At 46.4% G+C, this 25,291-nt stretch overlaps 2 protein-coding genes across 4 annotated transcripts in view; one reads left to right on the top strand and one right to left on the bottom strand.

Annotated features, from left to right (window-relative positions):
• HDLBP (high density lipoprotein binding protein) overlaps window positions 1–23,718 on the bottom strand; it is an 88,998-nt gene extending 65,280 nt beyond the window's left edge. Inside the window, exon 1 of one of the 2 annotated variants that reach the window (XM_012465070.2) lies at window positions 23,591–23,718. The gene's annotated coding sequence lies outside the window, so the exon portion shown is untranslated. Of the gene's footprint in view, window positions 1–23,126; window positions 23,181–23,590 lie in introns of those variants that run through there. The other variant, XM_012465071.2, reaches the window with a different exon arrangement.
• Window positions 23,383–25,291, top strand: part of SEPTIN2 (septin 2) — a 42,781-nt gene continuing 40,872 nt past the window's right edge. Inside the window, exon 1 of one of the 2 annotated variants that reach the window (XM_012465076.3) lies at window positions 23,383–23,631. The gene's annotated coding sequence lies outside the window, so the exon portion shown is untranslated. Of the gene's footprint in view, window positions 23,632–23,918; window positions 23,986–25,291 lie in introns of those variants that run through there. The other variant, XM_012465075.3, reaches the window with a different exon arrangement.

A 25,291-nucleotide genomic window follows, 5' to 3' on the forward strand; every position in this document is an offset into this window, starting at 1 on the left:
ATCATTATTGTAAGAATGTATTGTATGAAAAATACGTGCCATAATTATTCACACACTACGTACCCCCATAAGTGTGTTAACAGGAAACTGTAGACGGCACACGCTAAATGTCTGTGGGAGTTATCTGCAGGAGGGGAAGCTCTGTGTTATATGAGGCTCTTTACTTTTCAAGGATATTTCCATCTAGAAAGGGAACAAAAGATGCTGAAGCGTCATCGGCTACTTCAAAATCAGTGAAAAGCAGAGTCACAAAATTTAGAATAGGTCATCAAGTTATTATCACTAAGAACCAAGATTTTAGCAAAAGAAAGTGATACACATTGAACTGACTGTGATGTCCAAACACCATCTCACGGCAACAGACTAGGGTTTCTTAGAAACATGACTGACTCTAGGTCTGAGCAGAACACGGACCAGGTGCAACACCTTCCTGTGACAGGCAGCAAGGTGGCAGTCACAGAGAAAGGTCACACCCAAAGACGAGGCAAGCCAGCTTGGGTGGAATAATACGAGCACCGAAATACGGCTTCCGTGGAGCACAATCACGTCCACATCCGCAGGTTTATGATACTAGGGGAAACGCCACAAAAACGAACTTCAACTTTGCACACTATTAGTTCCAGTGCATCCTAAACACTGACAAAGGAAAGAAACCTTCATTTCTCCTTTCTCCCCAGCTGGAACCACATTTCAGAATCACCAAAATTGATATGGGAAATCTTATCTACATAAGAATAGAATTAGAAAAATCTTCACTTTGTAATTGTCTGTTGTAGGCTGAACAATGGCCTCCTAAGATATTCAAGTCCTAATTTCTGGATTTGGGTATGTTACAGATGAATTAAGAATCTTGAGACAGGAGGTCATTTTGGATTACCTGGGTGGGACCTAATCGAAATCACAGGTAGGTCCTTTAGATCAATGACAGAGGAAGGGACCACAGCCGAAAAATGGCTGCCACGAGCTGGAAAGGCCAGGAAGCAGATACTCTCCAGAGCCCCGTGAGGGCACCCAGATACCCAGACTCTAGACCAGTCAGACTCATTTCACCCACACTGTCGTAACTTGGCACAGCAGCAATAGGAAACTAACACACCAACTAAATAACGGGAACAAGCAGCAAGGAAACGGCCGTTCAACTCAGTAGACAACCGGCTGATAAAGAGCGCTGCAGGTTCAGCCTACCGACACTGCACCCGCCATCATGTGACCTGGCTGCTCAATACGCAGCACAGAGCAGGGTCTATGGAATGTCCCTGAAACCCTCCCCGCCAAAACAAACCCTGAACCCAACTCAGCATCTAGACCTAGCTACAGGAAACATGAGATTAGAGAAACACATTAAATAGTGCCACAACACAGTCAACCAAATCCCGAACCTGGGACATTCCACAGCACAAACAACCCCATTGCCTTCATAAATAAATGGCATTAAAAACAAATAAACAAAAAAAAGGAAGACAATCTGCAAGTTATAGATTTTCAAAGAGCCAAGAGACTTAGAGACTTAGACCAAATGCAACGTGGAGCCCTTCTTTGGATTTCGAGTCAAACAAACAAAGGGTAAAAGGACTTTTTATGACATTTGGAGAAAACCGAAAACAGAATAAATATTAGGTAATATTAACGAGGCACAGTTGATATTGTTAGGTGTGATGAAGGTATTGTGGTTATGTGTTTTTAAAGCCCACAATTCCTAAAGAATACATGCTGTAAGTATTTAGAGGTGACTAAAAGACCAAGATTTGCCTTAAAATACTCAAATAAAAAATACAAAATATTGGGAGTGGGCAGGGATATGATAAAATGCTGACCACTGTGAAGGCTGGATGACAGGCATATGATTCTCTTCTATTTCGTGGTATGTTTTCAAATTTTCCTAACAAGGTTTAAAAAGAGGAAAAGAAACCCGGCCAATATGGTGAGACTGCCTGTGCAAAAATAAAAATAGGGAACAAAAAATTAGCCAGGTGTGGTGGTGTACACGTGTGGCTCCAGCTACTAGGGAGGCTGAGGCTGGAAGATCACTTGAGTGCGGGAGGTTAAGGCTGTGGTGAGCTGCACCACTGCACTCAGCCTGGCGTGAGACCCTGTCTTGAAAAGAAAAAAAGAAAAGAAAAAGAGCACCACTTATCAACGTCTATAGAGCGCTGCTAAAGCTACACTCAGAGGGTGACTCAAACTTGTCAACTTTATTAATGAAGATAAATGACAACCACTCAAGTCAAGATGCAAAGTGAAAACCAAATTAGAAGTAAATAAAAGAACTGATGAAATATAAGGCCAGGTGCAGTGTCTCACACCTGTAATCTCAGCACTCCGGGATCACTTAAGCCCAGGTGTTTGAGACTAGCATGGGCAACAGAACAAGACCCCAACTCCACAAATAAAAAAAAAAAGAAAGAAAGAAAGAAAAGCCATGCATGATAGCATGCACCTGTAGTCCCAACTACTAAGAGGCTGAGGCAGGAGGATCCCTTGAGTCCAAGAGTTCAAGTTTACAGTGAGTTACGATCAAGCCACTGCACTCCCAGCCTGGGTGGCAAGTGCCTGTAGTCCAAGCTACTTGGAAGGCTGGGGGTAGAAAGATCACGTGAGCAGAGGAGGTTGAGCCTGAAGTGAGCCAAGACTGAACTGCTGAACTCCAGCCTGGGTGACAGAGTGAGACCCTGCCTCAAAAAAAAACAAAACAAAAAATGAAACAAACAAAAAAACCAAATAGGCCAAGTGCAGTGACTCACACCTGTAACCACAGCACTTTGGGAGGCTTAAGCAGGCAGGTCGTCCGAGTCCAGGAGTTCAGACCAGCCTGGGCAACATAAAGGAACCTCATCTCTACAGAAAATTAGCCTGGCATTGGTGGCACATGCCTGTAGTCCCAGCTACTTGGGAGGCTGGGGCTGGAAGATCACCTGAGCCCAGGAGGTTGAGCCTGCAGTGAGCCATGATCGCACCACTGCACTCCAGCCTAGGTGACAGACAGACCCTGCCTCAAAAAAACAAAAACAGAAACATAGCTACTTGGTCAATCAAAACAAAAATCAGTTTCTTTGAAAAAAGCAATTGAAGAGCAATTAATTCTCTCCAGTCTGACAAAAGAAAAGAATACACACTCAAGATTACGATGATACAATATTATCTTTGCCTGGTTTTGACATACGAAGTGTTATAAATGGCAGCAATTATATCTTCTGGTAGCTCCCAAGGAAAGAAGAGCATCTTTGTCTCACGGGTCCCCACGATTTGTATCTCACTGGCATTAATTGGGTTCCGATCCCATTAGGGACCATTAACTATAATCGAGGGGCCACTCGTATGTCTATGAGCTGTAGCCCGCCAGGTGCACTGAGCAGCTGAGCTTACACATGGCAGGAAGAGTGCTTCCCCAAAGGAAACTCGGGGTACTGTTTAGTCTTCCCAAAACAATGAGTAGATGCTGCAGAGATTAATTACAGATTATTTTACAGACATGTAAATTTCTATTTTATTATGTATTTATTTGAGACAGAGTCTCACTCTGTGGCCCAGGCTGGAGTACAGTGGTGCAAGATAGCTCACTGCAGCCTTCAACTCCTGGCTCAAGCAATCCTTTCCGCCTCAGACTCCTAAGGCACTGTGACTACAGGTGTGCACCACCATGCCCAGCTAATTTTTTCTCCTAGAGACAGGTCTTGCTCGCTATGTTGCCCAGGCTGGAAAACATGTAAATCTTTAAACAAAACACTAGCCCAATAAATTGATCACTCAATTTAACGAATAAGACATCAAGACTAAGACTGGTCTGTCCTAGGAATACAGTTTTAAAACTAGAAAATACATACTTACAGCTAAAAGGAGGACAAATAGGCCGGAAGTGGTGGCTCACGCCTGTAGTCCCAGCATTTTTGGAGGCTGAGGCAGGTGGATCACCTGAGGTCAGGAGTTCAAGATCAGCCTGGCCAACATGGTGAAACCCTGTCTCTACTAAAAATACACAAAATTAGCCAGGCATGGTGGCGGGTGCCTGTAATCCCAGACGCTTGGGAGGCTGAGGCAGGAGAATCGCTTGAACCCGAGAGTCAGAGGTTGCACTGAGCCGAGATCATGCCATTACACTCCAGCCTGGGCGTCAGAGCGAAACTCCGTCTTAAAAAACGGAGGGCGGCCGGGCGCGGTGGCTCAAGCCTGTAATCCCAGCACTTTGGGAGGCCGAGGCGGGTGGATCACGAGGTCAAGAGATCGAGACCATCCTGGTCAACATGGTGAAACCCCGTCTCTACTAATACAAAAAATTAGCTGGGCACGGTGGCGTGTGCCTGTAATCCCAGCTACTCAGGAGGCTGAGGCAGGAGAATTGCCTGAACCCAGGAGGCGGAGATTGCGGTGAGCCGAGATCGCGCCATTGCGCTCCAGCCTGGGTAACGAGCGAAACTCCGTCTCAAAAAAAAAAAAAAAAAAAAAAAAAAAAAAAAAAGGAGGGCAAGTAAACACATACCTGACTGACAGACAACCATTTCAAAAATGCCCAAAAAACAGCCGAGCACAGTGGCTCACGCCTGTAATCCCAGCACTTTGGGAGGCTGAGGCTGGTGGATCACAAGGTCAGGTCTTCGAGACCAGCCTGACCAACACTGTGAAAACCCATCTCTACTAAAATTACAAAAATTAGCTGGGTGTGGTGGTGCGTGCCTGTAATTCCAGCTACTCTGGAGGCTGAGGCAGGAGAATCGCTTGATCCTGGGAGGCAGAGGTTGCAGTGAGCCAAGATCACACCACTGCACTCCAGCCTGGGCAACAGAGCAAGACTCCATCTCAAAAAAAAAGCCCCAAAAAACTGATAAAATTCAGCATGTATTATTTACTTTCTATGGAGTTTAACATCAACAAATGGCTATATGTACAATATTTCCCCAAAGTAACATATATTTACTGAAAAGCTAATATTGTAATATTAAAATAAGTAACAAAATGACAAAGATGTTACTATCGTCAAAGACTGTCTGACCAGCCATCTAAAGAGACAGCATTAAGCGCAGAGACAAACACTGCTGTGTGCAGGTCACCTGTTTAGAAGATCCCTCTACTATAACGAAGCCCTGGTAACAGTGAAGGCAAGTTTGGGCAAGTTGGCAAAACAAAAATTTTACACACACACATACGAGAAGCCTGAACCATGGAGATGATGCCAAGATTTAGCCAGGAGACTCATTACAAAAGATGTCTGTTCTATTCCAAGTTCATCTACGCCCCCAATCAAACTCCAAATAACATCTGTAATAAGCTGAAAAATGTCGACCCAAAGACAGGAAGTTTTACTTTATTTGGAAAAAGGGTGTTTTCAGATGAGATTAAATGAAAGGTACTAAGATGAGGAGACGACCCTGGATTATCTGGATGGATCTAAATGCCACCTGTGGCAGACAGACGAGGAAGCCACCTGAAGAGGGAAGCAGGGGTAGGAGCCACACGGCTACAAGCCAAGGACTGTGGGGCAGCCGCTGGGAGATGGAAGAGGCAGAGAACAGTCTCTCTCCTACACCCCAGGGAAGTGTGGCCCTGTCAGATTTCAGACTTTCTGCCTCCAGCACTGAGAGAGAATACATTTTCTTTGTAAGCCACCAAACATGTGGTAATTTGTTATGGCACCCCTGGGAGACTAACAGAACATCCCAGCAGGATTTTTTTTAAAAAAAACTGTAACAAGGATTCTCAAATTCACCTAAAAATAAAACCAGGCTAGGAAACTTTGCAAAAAAAAAAAAAAGGTGGAATTCAACTAAAATTAGCAAAGCATACTACAAAGCAATGGTAATTAGCATTTGGTGTAACTGGCTAAGGAAGAGGCACTTGATGCATGAAACAGACTCACATGTACCTATGAGTTTATTATTTGATACAAGTGCCATTTCAAATCAGCAAGGAACTGGGCCAATTTGCTATCCCTTTTGAAAACATACAAAGTTTGATCCCTACCTCACAACATACTCTAAAGTAAATTTCTGCAAGATTGGAGATCTGGATGTAAACAATCGAGCCTTGAAGAGCTGGAAGATTAAGGGGGAAAACCTGTGAGTTGGGGGTGCAAAAAGCCTGCAACAATATACACTGTAGAAACCACTAAGGAAGATACTGATTTATCTGACCCTGTCAGAGCATAAGAATTTTATAGAACACTAATATAGAACTCAAGATACAAATAGAGTTTTTCAATGTTTGGGAAACATCTGAATAGGTTAGAACGTATGAACACACAAATCATAGAAAATTAATATAAAACTGCCCACAAACACATGAATAGATGTTTATTTTCATGCACCCTTTATGAGATCAGCAAAGATGAGCAAAAGTGCTCATGCAGTTTTTATAATGGTAAGGGGGAAAGAAAAGACTATTCAACCATCGAAGAAGTGTAAAATTAGAAGGCAATTTAAAACACATAAAAACTAGAAACATACAATCCTAATTCAGCAATCACACTTCAAAAATGCTACTCTCCAGAAGTGCCTGCAGAAGAATACAGAAGCACAGCTGTAAAAGCTAAGGCTCGCAACAGCATGCCCGTAGCACTGGGAAGAACACGAGTGCGCGTCAGCAAGGAGGAGGTAATACTAAATGGGACATCGACACCACGCAGTGACGCGCTGTCACCAACAATAATCCGACGGCTCGTGTATCCGTCTGGAAAAAGTACAGACTACTGCACATTAAATGAAAATGAAAAAGCTGCAAAAATAGAGCGTATAGGACCTGGACTTTTTTTTTTTTTTGAACTGGGGATATGGGCTTCCACATAAGAGAATATCTACGTAGCTAGGGTATCAGAGCCCAAGTGGAGTGAGGAAGACGTTCACGACAGCAGGTGAGTGAGATGAGGCAGCAGCAGGCATCTGGGCAGGAAGGTTAACAAGAGGGGCCTCGTTCCATATAGGGTGAATAATTAAGGAAGTGAACGTGTTAGAGACACAATCTAGGACCACCACTGTTGGGAAAGGGAGTCATCCACTTGGAAAGTGAGAAACTAGAATAAACCCTGTGGTATTACATTGGAAATGGGGGTACTAGAATAAACGCATGTTTTTCAATATATGGAGATATTAAAAAGTGAGACAGTGTGTTAAAAACACAAATGCACGTATATATGTGTATGTTTTATATATGTATGTATACACACACTCTGCAGCTCTGTCGACTGAAGGGGCCTGGGGTATAGTAACTCTCCAACAATCTAGCTGCTGCCCAGACCCTGTTTCTCTGAGAACCAACTGCCAGAAAAGGGAAGCAGGCCTTCTTGAAGGAACAGCAGAAGGAAAAGGTCTGGGGCAGGGAAGGTACATGAAGAGCTCAGAATACCCCATATTACCACAAAGCAAGGAAGAGAATGAGGACATATCAGAAGGACACGTAGATTGTAATCCTAGCACTTTGGGAGGCCGAGGCAGGCGAATCACTTGAGGTCAGGAGTTGAAGAACAACCCGGCCGACATGGTGAAACTGAAACCTCGCCTCTCCTAAAAATACAAAAATTAGCTGGGCGTGGTAGCACACACCTGTAGTCCGACTTACTTGGGAGGCTGAGGCAGGAGAATCACTTGAACCCAGGAGGCGGAGGTTGCAGTGAGGCGAGAGCTCGCCACTGCACTCCAGCCTGAATAGAGTGAGAACCTGTCTCAAAAAAAAAAAAAAAAAAATGCTGGGCGAGGCGGCTCATGCCTGTAACCCTAGCACTCTGGGAGGCCGAAGCAGTCGGCTTGCCTGAGCTCAGGAGTTCAACACCAGCCTGGGCGCTGGCACGAAACCCTGTCTCTACTAAAAATACAGAAAATTAGCCAGATGTGGTGGTGCGTACCTGTAATCTCAGCTACTCGGGAGGCTGAGGCACAAGAATCACTTGAATCTGGGAGGTAGAGGTTGCAACAAACCGAGATCACAGCATTGCACTCCAGCCTGTGCAAAACAGTGAAACTCAGTCTCAGAAAAAAAAAAAAAAAGGACACAGGAGCCTGAGCTTGAGGGGCTCTGATGGAACAAACCCGGGATGATGAGCATCAAGTAAAATAATGGTAAAGGGGTGAGAATCAACTGAATTAACTAGGGAAACCATGAACCAATACTGACATAAATAAAGGAATTGAACTCTGATTAAAACCGAGATAAGTGAAAATTTGATTTCATCTCAAAAGTATCTCCCTATGATATACTTAACAATTACAAAGATTTCACAGTGGAGAAGCCTGGAAGGCAGCACCCGCATCAAACAAGTACAGGGCACATCACCAGTAAGGGGACTAACTCAATTCTGCACCACCTGATAGAATGCGGAGAAGAACCCAGCATCCTCCTTATACCAGTCCAGCCAGAGGCGCAAAACCTAGATCTAATTTAAAGGAAACACCAGACAAACCCACACTAAGGGGCAGCACAGAGTAACTGCCAGTAATGATCAAAAGTGTCACCGTCAGGCAGAGGAACCATTCCAGTTTGAAGGAGACTAAAGAGAGTTGACCACAGCTGTGATCCTGAACTAGATCCTTTTAGTGGAATGTGAATGCACTGCCTCATCAGAAGGTGGCAACACTTTCATGTCCATTTCCTGACCCTGAGGGCTGCAGTGTGGTTAAGAAGAAGGGTGTCTTGTCTGTAAGTAAACATTTCAAAATATCCCAGGGTGAGTAGGCCTCATGGTCCCAACTTACTCTCAGGTGGACAGGACAAAGAGCTATATGGTACCTGTATCTCTTCTGTAAATTCAAGATTATTTTTTAAAAACAATTAATGGAGGATATGTACTACTTTTGTGATTAGAAAAACTAAACACCCTAATTTGGAAATAAACATCAGCATAGGAGAGGGATGGCAGATAACACTGGCCATTGCAGTTCAAAGTCGAAACCCAAATTTTGACTGTATCTGTTTAATCATGAGTTCAACTACGAGATGAATGCACATTTCACCCAAACTTTATGTAGCACAGCATAAGGATATGATTATACAAAATATATTGTCATGATACTAAAGTCTGTCACCCAATCATTTTCTCAAAGTTCCTAAAAGATTTTGTTTTTCTGGTTCACGTTCTTTCATGAGAAAGTAGATTTTTAAACCACCAGAAAGTGTCAAGAAAGCCACAGCACAACCCAGATATGCACAGCAGCACACCCCAAACAACTTCAAGGTCCACATGGGGGGCTTCCCCCCCAACTCCCACCCAACTCTTCCTAGAAGGCTGGCCCCTGGGTGCTCCATCTGTGCAGCCGCCAGCACTGTTGAGCCCCAATTGCACACTGCCCTAAAAGATGAAAGAGGCCAAACTCAGACACTAGCAAATACAGTAACCCACGACATGGAACAGGAACACTGCCCAAGGAGAGTTAGGAACATTCAGGCAGGGTGAGGAGGGGAGTGACTGCATCAACCAGCAAGGGCTTCAGAGAAAGGAAGACACACGTGTGCACACACACATTCCCGCCACTTCAAGATGGCGGGGAGGTAGAGAAGACAAGCTAAGTACATACTGGAATTAAAACACTCTAAAAAGAATCCTAATGCATGCCAAATAAATTCTAAATATACTAAAACAGCCTTCAATAAAGCCATGTGGCCAACTGGTAACAACAATCTAAATACTATACAAGGTAACTGGGGCAAGATTTGAAGGAGAAAAGACCCTCACATCACCACCTCAGTCCCTCACGTGCCAGGTCCTCCTCTCTGAGACGGCAGGGCTGAGCCTGGGGGTGTCACAGAGCCCTGTACACAGGCAGCCTGGCAGTCTGCTGAGCTCACTGTGCAGGCGACAAAGGCAACACAGAACTTGGGTCTCAGGGGCTGGCCAGGCAGCTCGAAGCATGACCAATTGTATGAAAACAGAAGCCTTGTTTCAAAAGGAAAAAAACTGTATTCTTCAAAGTGAACTGATTTCATGCACACACAGTGATTTAAGCCAATGCTACAAGATCACCTAATTCTCTACCTACCAGTAAAAGTTTAAAAAGTAAATATAATTAAAGCAGTAATATCATTTGAAACACTCATAAATGAGCTAAGTATTAATAAAATTAGAAAGCATATCACATAAGAGTGAAATTAAGAGTAATATATATATTGCTACAAAATAAAACACATTAGGATGATGTAGTGTATTTGATTTTGTTCACACTAGCCAGCAAATGCTGGTGTGAATAGTATGCACTTGTAATCACCTAATAATATACACTCAGGAGCCAGTACACAAACTCCAACAAAAAGAGCACAAGGCAAAGGAAAAGTGAATTTTAAGGTTCTACTCACAATACACTTCAGTCTTCTATTTACAAGCTACAAGACACCAAGTAACATGGTTGTCAGCTGTCGAGTGGTTAGAGCAGACAGGCAGACAAGATGCTGCAGGACCAACCTTTCCCCTTTTTTTTTTTTTTTAATTTTTAAAGAAAAAGAGTTAAACAGGGCAAAAAGTTTGCCATTCTAATTAATAAATAAAAAACCACACGTTATAATATTGAAAAGGAAGTCCTAAGGGGCAGAACTTTTTCTGAGCAAGTCACTTGCTTCAAAACCTCAATTTGAAATATAGTAAAAGAGGCCGAGGGCCAGGGACAGTGGCTCACACTTGTAATCCCAACACTTTGGGAGGCCAAGGCAGGAGGGCTGCTTGAGGCCAGAAGTCAAGCCCAGCTTGGGCAACACAGCAAAACAGAGTGACACCCCCCCACCCCTCCTCCGCAACTCCTGTATCTACAAAAATCAGCCAGGCACAGTGCCTGTAGTCTGCCTCCCAGCTACTGAGGATCGTTTGAGCCCAGGAGTTCGAGACTGCAGTGCGCTATGACAATGCCACATCCAGCTGGAGTGACTAAGCAAGACCCTGTCTCAAACAAACTAGAGGCCAGGTTAGTGGCTCACACCTGTAATCCCAGCACACTCTGTACTTTGGGAGGCTGAAGCAGAAGGACTGCTTGAGCCCAGGAGTTCAAAACCAGCCTGGGCAACACAGCAGAACTCCATTTCCACAAAAAAATAAAAATTAAAAATTAGCCAGGCACCCCTATAGTCCTAGCTACTCAGAAGGCAGAAGCAGGAGGACCCCTTGAGCCCAGGAGTTAGAAGCTGCAGTGAGCTCCGGTCACACCACTGCACTCTAGCCTGGGCAACAGAGACTGTTTCAAAACAAATCGGTCAAAGTGCCAAATAAACGACACCCTTTCAAACACCGTTCCTCCCGATTTTACACTTGTACCGTTGTTTTCTCTTTGCTTCCTTACCTCCATTTGTTCCAATGGGTCTGGTGCTTTTGGGACAGGAGCCCTTTTCTCCGGCCTCCCCATTTCCCAAAAGGCTGTCTGTTGTGGCAACCTCTTTAGAAGCACAGCTCTCTCCAGAGTCTCCGCAGGTAAATCTCCTAATGGGCAGGAGCAGTTGCTATACAGGTAGCTGCTGTCTTGGCACCCACGAGAAGACTGCTTTCTCTCCCCCAGGAGCCACACACACCCAGAGGTTCAATGACAACCAAGGTGCAGGTGAGCTCAGCCACCGCGTCCTTGTGTGCCTGGCCTGAGGAAAGAGAGTCTTTGCTCACAGTACCCGACTAATGCCCAGTGACTTAATTCCAGCTGCCTGGGCCAAGTGTTGGGCAGGACTAACATGCAGCACAACCCGCAAATTCACGCCACAAAGTTCCCTAGAAGGGCACTTAGAACGGCTTCTGCAGCTGAGACAATAACACACACTGAGCGGACCTGGTTGAAGTTACTTCCCCACTGCAGAAAGAAACAAGAAGTAGCACCTGGTCCAGTCAGCCAAACGAGCTGTGTTAAGAAAGTCAGCCTGCACTGTGCTAGACGCTGACAGCGGGCCAGGAAGAAGTGTGTGCTGCTGGTGCAGGGTGACACTCCAGGAGCCCCAGATGGTGCAGGGTCCGCTCTCACAGGACAGAGCGAGGCCAAGAACCTCACTGCTCCAGCTCATTCCTGCATTCCCCAGCCCACCACACCACACCAAAGGATGCTGAAGGATCGGACAAAGGAATCATGCCAAGAGAGGTGACAGAGTACAGAAAACAAGCAGGAGGAGAGAGGCAGCACTTAACCTGCTACACAGGACAGCCATACACAGAAACACCTGGCCGCCTTGAGGACGGCAGGCCCCTGAGTGCTGAGCTTGGTCACAGAAGGCACCTGCTCAGCATGTTTGGATCGCACCTTTGTTAATCCAAGCACATGCAAATCTCTGAAGAAAGCTGCTCCATAAAGCCGTTCGTGCAGACCACACATTCAATGTCATCCAAGAATACAAAAGTGACACCTAGAGACCTGGCCTTCACACTGGATTATTTCTAAATTAAGCATATTCCTGAGAGCCTAAAAAGCTGATCTAGATTCTGGCAGCCAATTATCATTCACCAAAAAGTGAAGAAACGACAAGTTCACAATCTTACTTCCTTTTGTCCTTGAGACGAGGTCTCACTCTGTCACCCAGACTGGAGTGCGGTGGTGTGACTACAGCTCACTGCAGCCTCAACCTCCTGGGCTCAAACAAGCCTCCCACCTAGGCCTCCTGAGCAGCTGGGACCACAGGGGCACGCCACCAGGCCCAGCTAATTTTTTCTGTTTTTTGTAGAGATGGGGGTCTCACTTTGTTGCCAAGGCTGGTCTCAAACTCCTAGGCTCAAGTTATCCTCCTGCCTCAGCCTCCCAGAATGCTGGGATTACCAAGTGCCTGTGTATGTATTAGAGGTGTAAACCACCATGCCCAGCCAAATCACTGCCTTTTTAGCAATCAACAGTATCCCATCTGTTCATCTCTCAAAACACGTATACGGCACCTGCCAGATCAAGTTACTCTGCTAAGCCACAGGGATCCAAAACCAGCAAAAGCATCCTCAATACATTAACAGCACATCAGTGGCTTCACCTGCATCCCAGGCTCGGGCTGGAAGCCGTCAAACGAAGAGGGGCGTTAGTCCAAGAGGCTTGTGCATTCATCAGATGAAGCCAGGGAGGTGGCTGTCGGCCTCAGAGCTGGATCCCTGACAGAATGATGGAAACACTAACCCAGCCAGAGTCTAGACAAGAAAGCCAGTCCCCTGAAGGCAGCCACAGATGGACTTGGTCCCAGTGCTAACAAGCAGCAGGTTACTGCAGATGGGTCCCGAATGCATAAATATGGCTCTAGGGCTGGGACTTTGATTTGTTCACTGTTTTTCCAAAACATACTTACTGAATATGTACTTGGTGAAAAATAAATGCCGACTGAATCAATAAGAGATATTCAAAACTGCGAAAACACAGGACAACTTTGCAGCGTGTACTTCAGCACGGAATACCTATCTTGCTGCAAAGGCCTGGCTGATCCCACTGCTGAACTAGAAAGACCTGTGTGGACAGGATATGCCTTTGACCCTGAGCTTTAGAGAAGCCCCACAGACACTCAACGCTGGATACATCTGTCAAGATGGAATGTTTAAATGTGTGAACTTCTAAAAGTAAGGGCCAAGATAACAAAAGAAGAAATAATTACAGATCTTGATTTCACTGGGCCTGTCTCCTCTCCTGTAAAAAGAAGTTGATATTAATGCCTACCTTTTTTTGTTACCGTGAGCTTATGCGTAGAGAGCTTAACCAGAGCTGGCATACAGTAAACAGAGTGTGGAGTTTTTATTACTATTATCATCTGTGAGGACACCAGCACTGTAAGGCAACATAGCCTTAACTAAACCACTCCTGCAAGTGGCTTCACTCCACCAGGATCTACTCTTTATTTCTGAGACAGAGTCTCACGCTGTCTCTCCCAAGATGGAGTGCAGTGGCACAATCTTGGCTCACTGCAGCCTCTGCCTCCCAGGTTCAAGCAATTCTCCTGTCTCAGCCTCCCGAGGAGCTGGGACTACAGGTGTGTGCCACCACACCCGGTTTATTTTGTATTTTTAGTAGAGATGGGGTTTCACCATGTTGGCCAGGCTGGTCTTGAACTCCTGACCTCAGATGATCCACCCACCTTGGTCGCCCAAAGTGCTGGGATTACAGGCGTGAGCCACTGTGCCTGGCCAGGCTCTACTCTTTCCAGTGAAAAAAATGGGGCCTGTGATGGCTATATTCTAGATCCCTTTCAAGGACTGACCCTTTACAGCAGGGGTCCTCAATCTCAGTGCTACTGACATTTTGAGTCAGATATTTCTGTTGTGGGGGCTACCCTGTACACCACAGGATGTAAGCATCTCTGGCCTCAATCACTAGAGGCCTGTAGGTCATGACAACCACAAATGTCTCTAGACACTGCCAGATGTGTCCTGGGTAACAAAAATCACCCCAGTGATAACCACTGCTAGAAATAAATAGCATGACGACTGTATATAGGAAGCAACGAATAAACACTTTAATAGGTGAGGATTTTTATATTGCTCATGGATTCTTAAAAGGGGTCACAAAATAAGAATGTTGTATGAGTGACTATCAGCTTCAAGTGTTATCTTTCCAAACTTGAAAATTCAATTTCTGATAAACTGATTTACCCAGGTTGGGAGGCATCAGGGCTGCTTTTAAAAAACAAAATGAAAAACGCACTCATCAGCTTTCTTATCTTTAAAAGGAAGAAGCTGAAGTCCTACAGGTCAAGAAGTACCACAAGTCAGGCTGGACATGGTGACTCATGCCTGTAATCCTAACACTTTGGGAGGTTGAGGCTGGTAGATCCTTTGAGGTTAGGAGTTCAAGACCAGCCTGGCCAATGAGGTTAAACCCTGTCTCTACTAAAAATACAAAAGTTAGCCAGGCGTGGCAGTACGTGCCTGTAATCCCAGTTACTCGGGAGGCTGAGGCAGGAGAATCACCTGAACCCAGGAGGCGGAGGCTGCAGTGAAACGAGATCGTGCCACTGCACTCCAGCCTGGGTGACAGATAGAGACTCCGTCTCAATTAAAAAAAAAAAAAAAAAAAAAACGTACCCCAAGTCATAAAGCTGAAAAGAACAGATCCAGGGAGAAGCTGTGAAACTATTCAAAAAAAGAAAAGAAAAGCCCCAAACTGAAGTGCAGGTCTCGTGACTCAGTCCAGTCAAAGACACCATCCTTTCATTTTCATTTTTTTTGGGGGGAATAGAGGCAGCATGATCCTTACCTGGAAAAACATCTCAACTCTTTGCTGAGTCGAGGAGAAAGAATCAATGTCTTACATTCTGTACCTAAGACAGCAGGTACTGCTGCAGGTCTCACAAGGTCCACCTCCAGGAAGTTCTGAGACTACGGAGGTAAAAGGCAAGCCCTAGATAGATCTGAACAGCGCTTACTGGAAAGAATTCAGGACTGCTCACGCTGCTTGCTAACAGCTGACTTTGGCATCAGCCGCTTCTCGTCTCTTCCTGCCCTACAAGAGACCTGTGGCCACAGCACTGGGGTCTCTGGGATACAGCTAAGCCTCCTAAGAGACTGAAATGGGATGAGTAGGCGCTACATGAATAATGGTTTAATTAACATCGCCAGTATTATTAGAGTGATGCTGCAGTGAGCTTGTTGTAGTGATAGTCTACCAAGGAATTGGATTTTTTTTTTTTTTTTTTTGAGACGAAGTTTCCCTCTTCTTGCCCAGTCTGGAGTGCAATGGCACCATCTTGGCTCACCAAAACCTCCATCTCCTGGGTTCAAGCGATTCTCCTGCCTCAGCCTCCCGAGTAGCTGGGATTACAGGCATGCACCACCACGCCTGGCTAATTTTTGTATTTTTAGTGGAGACGGGGTTTATCCATATTGGTCAGGCTGGTCTCAAACTCCTGACCTCAGGTGATCCACCCGCTTCAGCCTCCCAAAGTGCTGGGATTACAGGCGTGAGACACCACGTCCAGCCAGAATTTGATTTTTTAGCTTAAAAATATGTAAAATAGACCTCAACAAAACAATGTAAAAACTGGCAATTCCCCGAGGCTTTCCCAATAAATATATTCTAAAGTATATCTTCAAAACTATAATTTCAATTAAACTTTAATTATAATTTTAATATATGATTTAAATAAATAGGACCTTCTTATATTCATTCTTTCACCACCTGCTACACTTATTTACATCTGGAAAGACATCATGGCCATCTTTCCAAGTATCAAATACGAAATTACCTCATTTGTTAAAACTGCATAAATCCCCTGTGGATAGAACGCTTGAACTGATTTTTTTTTTTTTTTAATTATAAACAATGCCCAAAAGAATATCCTCTATTCACTCAGGCCTGTACCTCCATAGAATAAATTGAATTGGAAATGGAATTATGTGATTGCAGGGAATGCGCTGATAGATATCGCGAAGGTAAAACTGTTCTCCTCCCAAAGAGTTTAAGTAGTTACACTCACAACACCTGATTACAGAATAGCCTCCTCTTTTGAGGACGACCAAAATGATCGTGTTTATTTTTTTTCCAGCCTGATGTGGGGGAAACATGATCTTAATGGCAACTCTGATCAGTGAGACAGCAGTGCTGTTTAGCTTACTGACCATGTGAATCTCTCTACTGTGAAGACCTAACTAAGCACAACCGATCCACCCGCCTTTCTACCAGCGTTTCGGCAACGCGTGTAAGACGTTAAATCCACATGTGGGCAACAGAGCAGCAGGAATGAACAGAATTATAAATTTAAGTGAAACTCCAGTTGTATGCCAAAAATAACCTTCCTAAAGGACACCCAGGCAAAAGTGATGAGAAAATACTATTAAAAAGGACATCTTTTGCCTCAATTGGTCACACGGCAGACAACATAAGCTGATGATCTGAGACACCTAAGCCTGCCAAAGCTTTATTTCATTCACACACATTAACCTACGTCGCTTTAAGAGTAGGGCTCCCCAAAAAGGTAATTTTGCTTACAGAAAAGCATCAAAGTGTATACTGTTTTGGGGGTACACAGACCTGGGCAGACGGTAGACCGAGGCTGACTGCCAAGGCCAGGTCAGAGAAGCAGTGCAGTAGGTCAAGGCACAAACCCTGGAGCCAAACCACTAACTCTAGCCTTTGCCTCAGGGTCTACCTCAACCTGGGCTGACAACGATACCTGCCTACTCCGGCTGATGGGAAACATGAGAAATGCCGTGAATGGTGTGGCCCATGGCTGCCTCGCCATGATCCATCAGTAGTACGGGGTCACTCTGCTCCAGCTCTCCAAAGGCTTCAACATCCGTCCGCTAGGAGCCCTGCCTCCTCCCCTGACCTGCCCGTCTCCTGCACCCTCTGGCCCTGCTGCACACTGGCCTTCCACATTCCTCTAACGTGCTCAACAGAGGCCTGCCCCCAGTCTTTGCACCTCCTGTCCATTGCTCTTAGAACGCGCTTCCCAGATGGCTAACCGTGGCTTGTTCGCTCACTCAAGTCTGAATCAACTGTGGCTCAATCAGCAAGGCGTCCCCACTATGCCAAACTGCCACTGTGTCCCCCACTCCACTCCCCTCGATACTTTATTTTCCTCCTTCCTTCTTGTCCACATTGGACATCCTGCATGTCTGCTGGTCTGCTGACTGCCTGTTGCCCCTTACCGAAATGTGACCTCCATGAAAGCGCAGGAGAACACGCATGCTTTTCGCTTACTGCATCCCGCTCCTGGAATAACATCTCTAGCATGGGCAGTCGTCAGATCAATATTTATACCACCTCCTGAGGCACCATTAAAATGATAGTTTGTTTGTTTTTTTTAAGATACAAATCACAAAAACAAAGACCAGGAATAGAGATAAGAACATCAGAATACTGGAGGCTAGAATCTGGAAACAGACCTGAAAGCGCTGAATCCTGCATCGGCAATGGGGAAGGCCAACCAGCAACAGGACTGGAAGCCAAGAGACCGCAATTAAAAACAGAGTTGTCTGATTGGTTAAAAAGGCAGGAAGATCCCTAGATTCACCCCACAACTCTGCAGCCACATGGAGCCCTTCTGTACAGTCCCTCTCCTGCCCTGGCCAAATGGTATAGTTTTTCTCTCTGCAAAGGGAAGGAGAATCTTTGGACTAGAGACACCAGTTACCGAGGGTGGGAAACAAGTCTGGAAAGAGGGAAGTAAGCGCTTCCCACGGTGACTGCTGCGCCAACAGGCCTCTCTCCTCACTTGGCCTGAGCCAGGCAAAGGGCTACAAGACATTTCTCCGGGGAATCTGAAGAAACCCAAGGAAGCTGACAGGTGCAGTAGGGAAATGGCCCAACCAGTGCCTCTGCGGTGATGCCACAGACACAGGCTCAGAGGGCCTCTGACCTATGAGCACGCACAGCCCAGAAAAGGCTCCAACGAAAGCCAAAAACCCAAAACAAACAAAAGTAGCCTGAACAGTGACCTGAGGAAAAGAAAACCTCATTAATATCATCAAAGAGTTAAGAGGCGATACCACATTCACGAAACAAAAAATAGATTATAAAACACGAAGAGAGAACAAGAGAAAGCGCCTAGAAGTGAAAAAAACCTCAGTAGAAGGGCTGGAAGATAAATTTAAGAATAACTTCCAGAAAGAAAATGAAAAACCAAAGGGTACAAAATATCAATTAGACAGGAGGAATACGACCTTCTTTTTCGAGATACATTGTACAGCATGGTGAATATAGTAAAGAATAATGTCGATGTCAAAAGTGCTCAGAGTAAATTTCAAACGCTTTCACCACAAAAAAAAGTATTTGAGGTAATGAATTATGTTAATTAACTTGATTTAATTCCATTGTATTCATAAATCATAACATCTCTGCGTACCCCAAAAATATGTACAAGTGTAATTTGTCAATTTACAGTTTAAAAGATAAAAACAAAAAAATCTTGGCGGGGGGAGAGAAAACTTAAGGAAATGATGAGTGCCAGTCCAGAAGGTCCAAGAGAAGAATTCCAGAAAGAGAAAGCAATAAACCAACAAAAATGCCCAGCACCGAACAACATGCGTTACAAATAAATGGGGCCAGAGAGTAGGCAAGACGTTGGATGAAAACAGTCTCAAAGGACACCACTGTTCTGGGAGTTCTGAGTTTCACAGAAAGAAAAGCCTCTGAGGCCAGATGCAAAGCCTTCACTCCCAGCACTGTGTCTGAGGCAGTTCAAGACCAGCCTGGGCAACATTGAGAGCTCATGTCTACAAAAAGTTTTAAAAATTATCTGGGTATAGTGGTGCATGCCTGCTGTCTCAGGTACTTGGGAGGCTGAGGCAAGAGCATCACTCGAGCCCAGGAGATCACAGCCAGTGTGAACTATGGTAGTGCCACTGCACTCCAGCCTGGGCAACAGAGCAAGACGCTGTGTATTAAACGAAACAAAAGAAACAGAAAGAAAAGCCTTTAAGCTTCATGGAGGAAAACATAGTCACACACAAAAGCTCTAAAAATGTTACGTATCGATGAAAAGAAAAATGAATCAGAAGGGCTTAAGACTTCAGCAACACTGGAAGCTTAAAGACAGTGGAGCAAAATGCTGTCCAAACTCCTACTCAAGTATAAGAGCAGAATAAAGCACTTTCATACATACACATTCTTAAAACTTCGTCTGCCATGCACTTCTCAGGCAACTAGCAAAGAATGTGCTCCACGAAAGTGACAGTAAAATCAAGAGATATGACCTGGGTTCCAGAAAACTGAGGCTCCGACACAAGAGAGAGTAATGAAATTTACAGGAAGATTCTAGGCACGGACAAGCCTGCAGCACGTTGGAGGTGTTTGAAGAGATTTATTCAAGATAAAATGATAGGAATACTAATTTTCATCAAAAGAATGGACAATTTCTTGAAAGGAGATTTAGACAATTGGTGCAGAATTTGGGGTTGAATTGTAGTGATAAAATACAGAAAACGGAGCAAGCAGGAAGGAAACAAAAACAAATGGGACTTGTAATAACCCAGGAACACAAAGTTATCCAGAAAAGGGAAAACACTCCTATGATACCACTTTGCCCAGCTGTGAATGGCAATATGTAGCCATAAAATAATTCTCAACTGACCAAATTAATACTATATCACCTTGGGCAGCCATGGATCTGTTTGCACAGAGAAGTCAGAGGGTGAAAGAAAGCTAGGAACTTCCTACCTATTCTCAGTGTCACGTGAAGAGACGCCACATGAAAGAGGGGGAGGGGACACAGATACAGATGTCAAGCAAATATGCTCTTCAGAGTTGGAGGCAAAGACCAAGGAAACCTACTAAGGCTAAAGTAGACACTCTGCAGGGGAGGACAGACGATTAGGGGAAGGACAGCGGCACTTTTTCCTTACAAGCCTTTCTAGGATTATCTGACTATAAATCACATTAAGATATAACCTTGATTTGAAATAAGACTAATATGAATGCTAATAAAAAGCAGTAAGGGGGAGCACGTAGTCAATGCATTGTTACCAGATTAATAGCAAGTTCCAACAAGACGACTAACACAACCACATGACGTCCAGACACGTCTCAGAACAAGTGTCTCCGCATTCGAGGAACTTCCGTGTGCTTGGTAAAACAACAGCCTACTGGGGATTTCACTTCTAAAATGTCTCTGACTTTAGAAATACTGAAAAATAACATGTAACCAATTTTTTAAATATTATACAAATGAAAAAAGTTCTTTTCATTATTTCCTTGGTTTCCAAATGTTGAATGTTGTGGTGCTTTTACAATTTCAGGAAAAAAGCATTATACGGTTGAGGTCCTCTGCTTTTCCACTTGGTCAAAAACCTTCACATGTATTTTGGACTTTTGTGTCATCATAATTTGGCAACTGAGAAAGCTGTGTGGTATGCTTCTTCCAGAACCTGGTTACTGCTTACAAGAGGGAAAAGCTTTCTTACCAGCATTTGCCTATGGGATAGATGCACACTGAATGGGCCACACCAAACAGAAAAACCAGTTGGTACTTCATAAAGCAGGTTCTCTGCTTAATCCTTTCTGTAAATAAATTTCAGTTGGGACGCACTAATGGAGAATCCAGATGACCCATGAAAGATCCTAAGTTCTCCCAGCGGACTCGGTGTCATCGTCTCATATTCTGTGCAGGTCAGAGTATCTTAGATAAATGCCCTTCACCACAGTCTGAGCCAAGCCCTTTACCATTTGCAACGGCAAATACCAAATTGTCAACCTGTTGCCCACATATGAAACCAACTATAAACGTCAGCCTCCTCTTTCCTAGTCTTCCTGTCTTCTCCCAACACCACCTGGAAAAACTCTTACTCATCTTTTAAACCCCAGTTCAAGGACCACATTCTACATGAAGACTTTCCAACAGGTAATCACAGCCTATTTCCTATGTCCATACCTTGTATGTATTTCTAGCACACCATAAGGCAATTACTCGTCTACAAATGATAAATGACTCTCCCACATTAGACCACAAACTGCTTGATGAAAAGTCTATATCCTCTTGGGGTTTTTTTGTTTGTTTTTTTAAGACGGAGTCAAACTCTGTTGCCCAGGCTGGAGTGCTCATCACTGCAACCTCCGCCTCCTGGGTTCAAGCGATTCTTGATTTTCGTGCCTCAACCTCGCGTATAGCTGGGATTACAGGCGTGCACCCTCATGCTCGGCTACTTTTTTTATTTTTATGTAAAGACGGTGTTTCACCACGTTGCTCAGCCTGGTCTCGAACTCCTGACCTCAAGTGATCCACCTGCCACGGCCTCCCAAAGTGCTGGGACTACAAGCATGAGCTACCACGCCTGGCTGAAAACTCGATATCCTCTTAACCTTTGTATCTGCAGAGCCCTTAAGCCTACACAGTAATTTACAGCAAATATTTTTTTGAATTGAAATGAAGAAGTGAGGCCATGAGGCTAGCGCTAGACAACTGGAAGGCCAAAACAACAAAACCAGGTAAAATACTTAATTACTCAAGAAGAAATTCTCCCACCAGGCCACTAAGAAGTTAGCTTTGCCCACTGGAGATGACACTGTAACAGGGATTCGAGTAAGCTTAGTGGCGCTGAGGGACGGGACACAGGTCAACTACATCTTAGAGGTGCTCTCCTCACACACAATGCACTTTTACCCCAATAACGTTAATTTGACACATGATAAGATGAGCTAAGTCCCTTCAACAGCGCTTGGCACCGAGCAAACCTAATAGTAGTAACTGGAAAGTTTAATCCTCATGATGTATTATTTAACTGGGTTTCAAATGCTGTACCTGAGACTTAAGGAAATAGGCTCCAGCTCCATTTTCTCCAAGTCTAAAACTCTTAATAGGTTGACATTTCAGACCCAGAGATTCGATAATTCAAATGATGGAAATAATTCTTTTCAAACACCTTTTCAACTATTTTTAAATACTGCTGCCAAGTATCCTAATATCACGTGTACCTAATGAATTTAGCCTGGGGCACTTCCAGCTGTCAAAAAATCAAAATATAAATCTAAGCACTGTTTCATCCAGTTTTTCAGCATCCCAGATTTGCTTCCCTAAATGAACAGTAAGCTTATTATGCAAGGTGCCACTACCAGGAGTCTTAGACAAAATCCTAATTGTGACTTCTCCTATCTTAATAGGGTTTAAGGAAGTTACCTGCTCTGAAAATGACTGATTATCCTTAAGACATCAAATAAATGTGAAGTCATTGCTTGAGGCTTAGGGTACAGGGCAGCTATGAGTCTGAGGACACACAGCAAAATGCACAACTGAGGGGCAAATCGTCATGTTCCTGAAGGTTACGACTCATCCACAGTCTTTCAAACGTTTCCTTTGACTATAAGCACTGTTGAATAAAGCAAAGCCCATGTCGACTTCCTTTGGTTTTACATGGCGTCCAAACACCATGTCAAGCCTGACCTCTCATTTCCTGAGTGGAAAGGAGAGGATACGCAGCAGCTAGCCCTGAACACCTTACCACTTTTAAAAGGAGCCACGCACAAAAATACCCTCGCAACGTGCCACGGTGTCAGAACAGCTCAGGTTCCCAACACCAGGCGGGTCAGCCATTAGGAACTCAGGAAGTATTTCCCTTAAAGGGGAGAAACCCAGGAAGGCTTCCTGAACGAGGGGTCTTTGCGCCGAGCCTTGGTGTGAGTCTCGGACAGTTGCTGAGCCTCCGGGCCACGCGGGAGGGAGGAAAGGACACCCCGGGCCGGGGCACAACCCGCGGCCGGAGCCGCCCGCACCCATCCCGCTCAGGCCGCAGCCAGGAACGGCACCCTCCCGTCCCCGAGCCACGTCGCTGCTCGAAGGCTCGTGGAGCACTCCCCAGGTCTCACCTCGGGCCCCACACCAGAAGGAGAAAGCTAGGGGCCGCGCCAGCTCCGCCCTCCCCCGCGGGGCGGCGGGCCCCAGCCCGGGCACAGGAAGGCCACGTCCCCGGGGAGGGACGCCGACTCGATGGTCTGCGCAGGGCCGTCGGCCCCACGTGGCCTGCGTGCAGCCAATCACTGAGAGGCCCCCGATCATCGAGACGGCGGCGGCCGTGGGCTAGACCAGCCTGGCGCGGCCGCTCGTCGTCCTCCGCCCAGTCCGCTTGGCGCCCCGGCTCGGTGCTGCCGCCATCTTCCTGGAGGACAGGAGCAGAAGCGAAGGCTCCCTCTCCCCGTGATCGCTCCGCACTCCCGCCACCACCGGCCCTCCCCCGACCGCCTCTCTCCTCCTCAGTGGGCACCTGGCTCCTTCTAACAAACGCCCTTCCCCCCACTCCAGTTACCCACTGCAAGGCGAAGATACTCATTACCTGTTCCAGTCTTATTAGCATAGGAAAACCAGGCTCATAAGGTAGGAACTGTGGCGAAACAGGGACAAGCCGCCATGTTGGTAAAGGAGAAGAGGGTACGCTTGACCTCCCCCCACCCCCAGCCTCTATATGGCCAACCGCCGTGGGAGGAGCACGGCGCTTGCGCAGAGGCGGACAACGCGGACGAGTCTGGGCCTGCGCACTCGGAAACCGGCCGCACGGGGGAGGGGAAGAAGGCTGAGCCGCGCGGAGCCAGGAAGGAGTTGGCAAAGGGGCGGGGCGACGCGTGACGCAATCCGCCGGCGCGCTGGGCGGGGCGCGGTGTGAGCCGGCCGCGGGCGCTGGGCGGGTCCGTGGCGCGGTCTGTCGGCGCCCGTTTTCTCGCTGGTTGGCGGGTGAGTCTCTCGCCGGTGTTCCCCGCCGCGGCGGGGGCACAAGTTGTGGGTCGGCCCCCGCGGAAGGTGCGGGAGACGCCCCGTTCGTCGCATACCCTCGCGCGGTGGTCGGCCTTCTCGGGGGCGCCGGCGGGGCGTGATGGGGGACGGGCGGCCGGGCCGGGCCGTTCGGCCCCGTGGTGGGCTCCTCCATCCGGGGCGGCCCTAGTGCCGGCAACAAGTGGCTCCGACGCGGGCAGGGCCGGGCGCGGGAGTCGGGATCCCGGGGACCCCCTGGTGACCCTCCGAGAGTTCCACCGCACGGTCGTTGGTACTGGGCCTCGGGGCGTCCGGTGCCGTCGAGGCCGGGGGCTTTGATGCACGGGGGGAGGTTGCAGGTTCAGGCCCGACGAACACTTAACAGCTTGTGTGGCCATCTTGTCTTTCTAACGGTGCCATTTCCTCCCGGAGGCGTGGAGGACGGGCCAGCCCCTAACCCTCCAAGCCCTTCGGCCGGACGCGGCGAGTAAGCGGGGAGAGAGCGGCTAGGCCTTGCCTGCGAGTACCTTCGGCGTGAGAAGCGACGAAGGGCCGCAGCAGCGAGGCACGGACCGACGGCAGGGGGTGGGGTACGGGGTGGGGTACGGGGTGGGGGCCCGCTGAGCTGCGCGGGGGATGAGTATGTAAACCTGTGGTCTCCGTGAAGTCCCGGCTGTGACGTGGCCTGCAGGCCCAGACAACGCCTGGCCGGCTTTTACTTTTTTGGCCTAATTCTTGTCAGTACCGCCAGACCCTGTCCTCTCTCCGCACAAACACATGACCCAGCTGCACTGAACTTGGGGTTCAAACTTCTTCATGTTTGGCCATTGCCCAAACCCTTCCTTAAGTCTGCATACCCCCCGCCTCCTCCGCCTTCCCTGACCTAGTCCCTGCTTGTGGGATTCCGCCCAAGTTAGAGCTCCTCTAGACTGGCTTGGGTGTTTGCCTGATGTTCCGGATGGTGGTTGTCGTCCACTAGCCTATCGGTCCTTCGAGGGGCAGGGCACATATTAATCTTGTCACCCATACCCCTTGCGTAGGTCGGTGACCAGCACCTAGTAGGTTCTCCACTATTTTTCTAATGACTCGAATCATAATGCCTGCAGATATAATGTCTCAAAGTAGCTTTGCTGTCGTGAAGAAAAATATAGTGTAGGGGTCATGAAAGCTGATACTTGATACTTACGATTTGAGCTTCATTGGTTTCGTTTATTTTTGATAGCTCTCATTAAGTGATTCTTTGCACCATCCAGCATCCTAGTTCATGATGTGTACTATTATGTCTAAT

The sequence above is a fragment of the Aotus nancymaae genome, unplaced genomic scaffold (assembly GCF_030222135.1).
Source record: "Aotus nancymaae isolate 86718 unplaced genomic scaffold, 86718_ANA_hifiasm-v0.15.2.pri h1tg000031l, whole genome shotgun sequence".
Lineage (NCBI taxonomy): Eukaryota > Metazoa > Chordata > Mammalia > Primates > Aotidae > Aotus > Aotus nancymaae.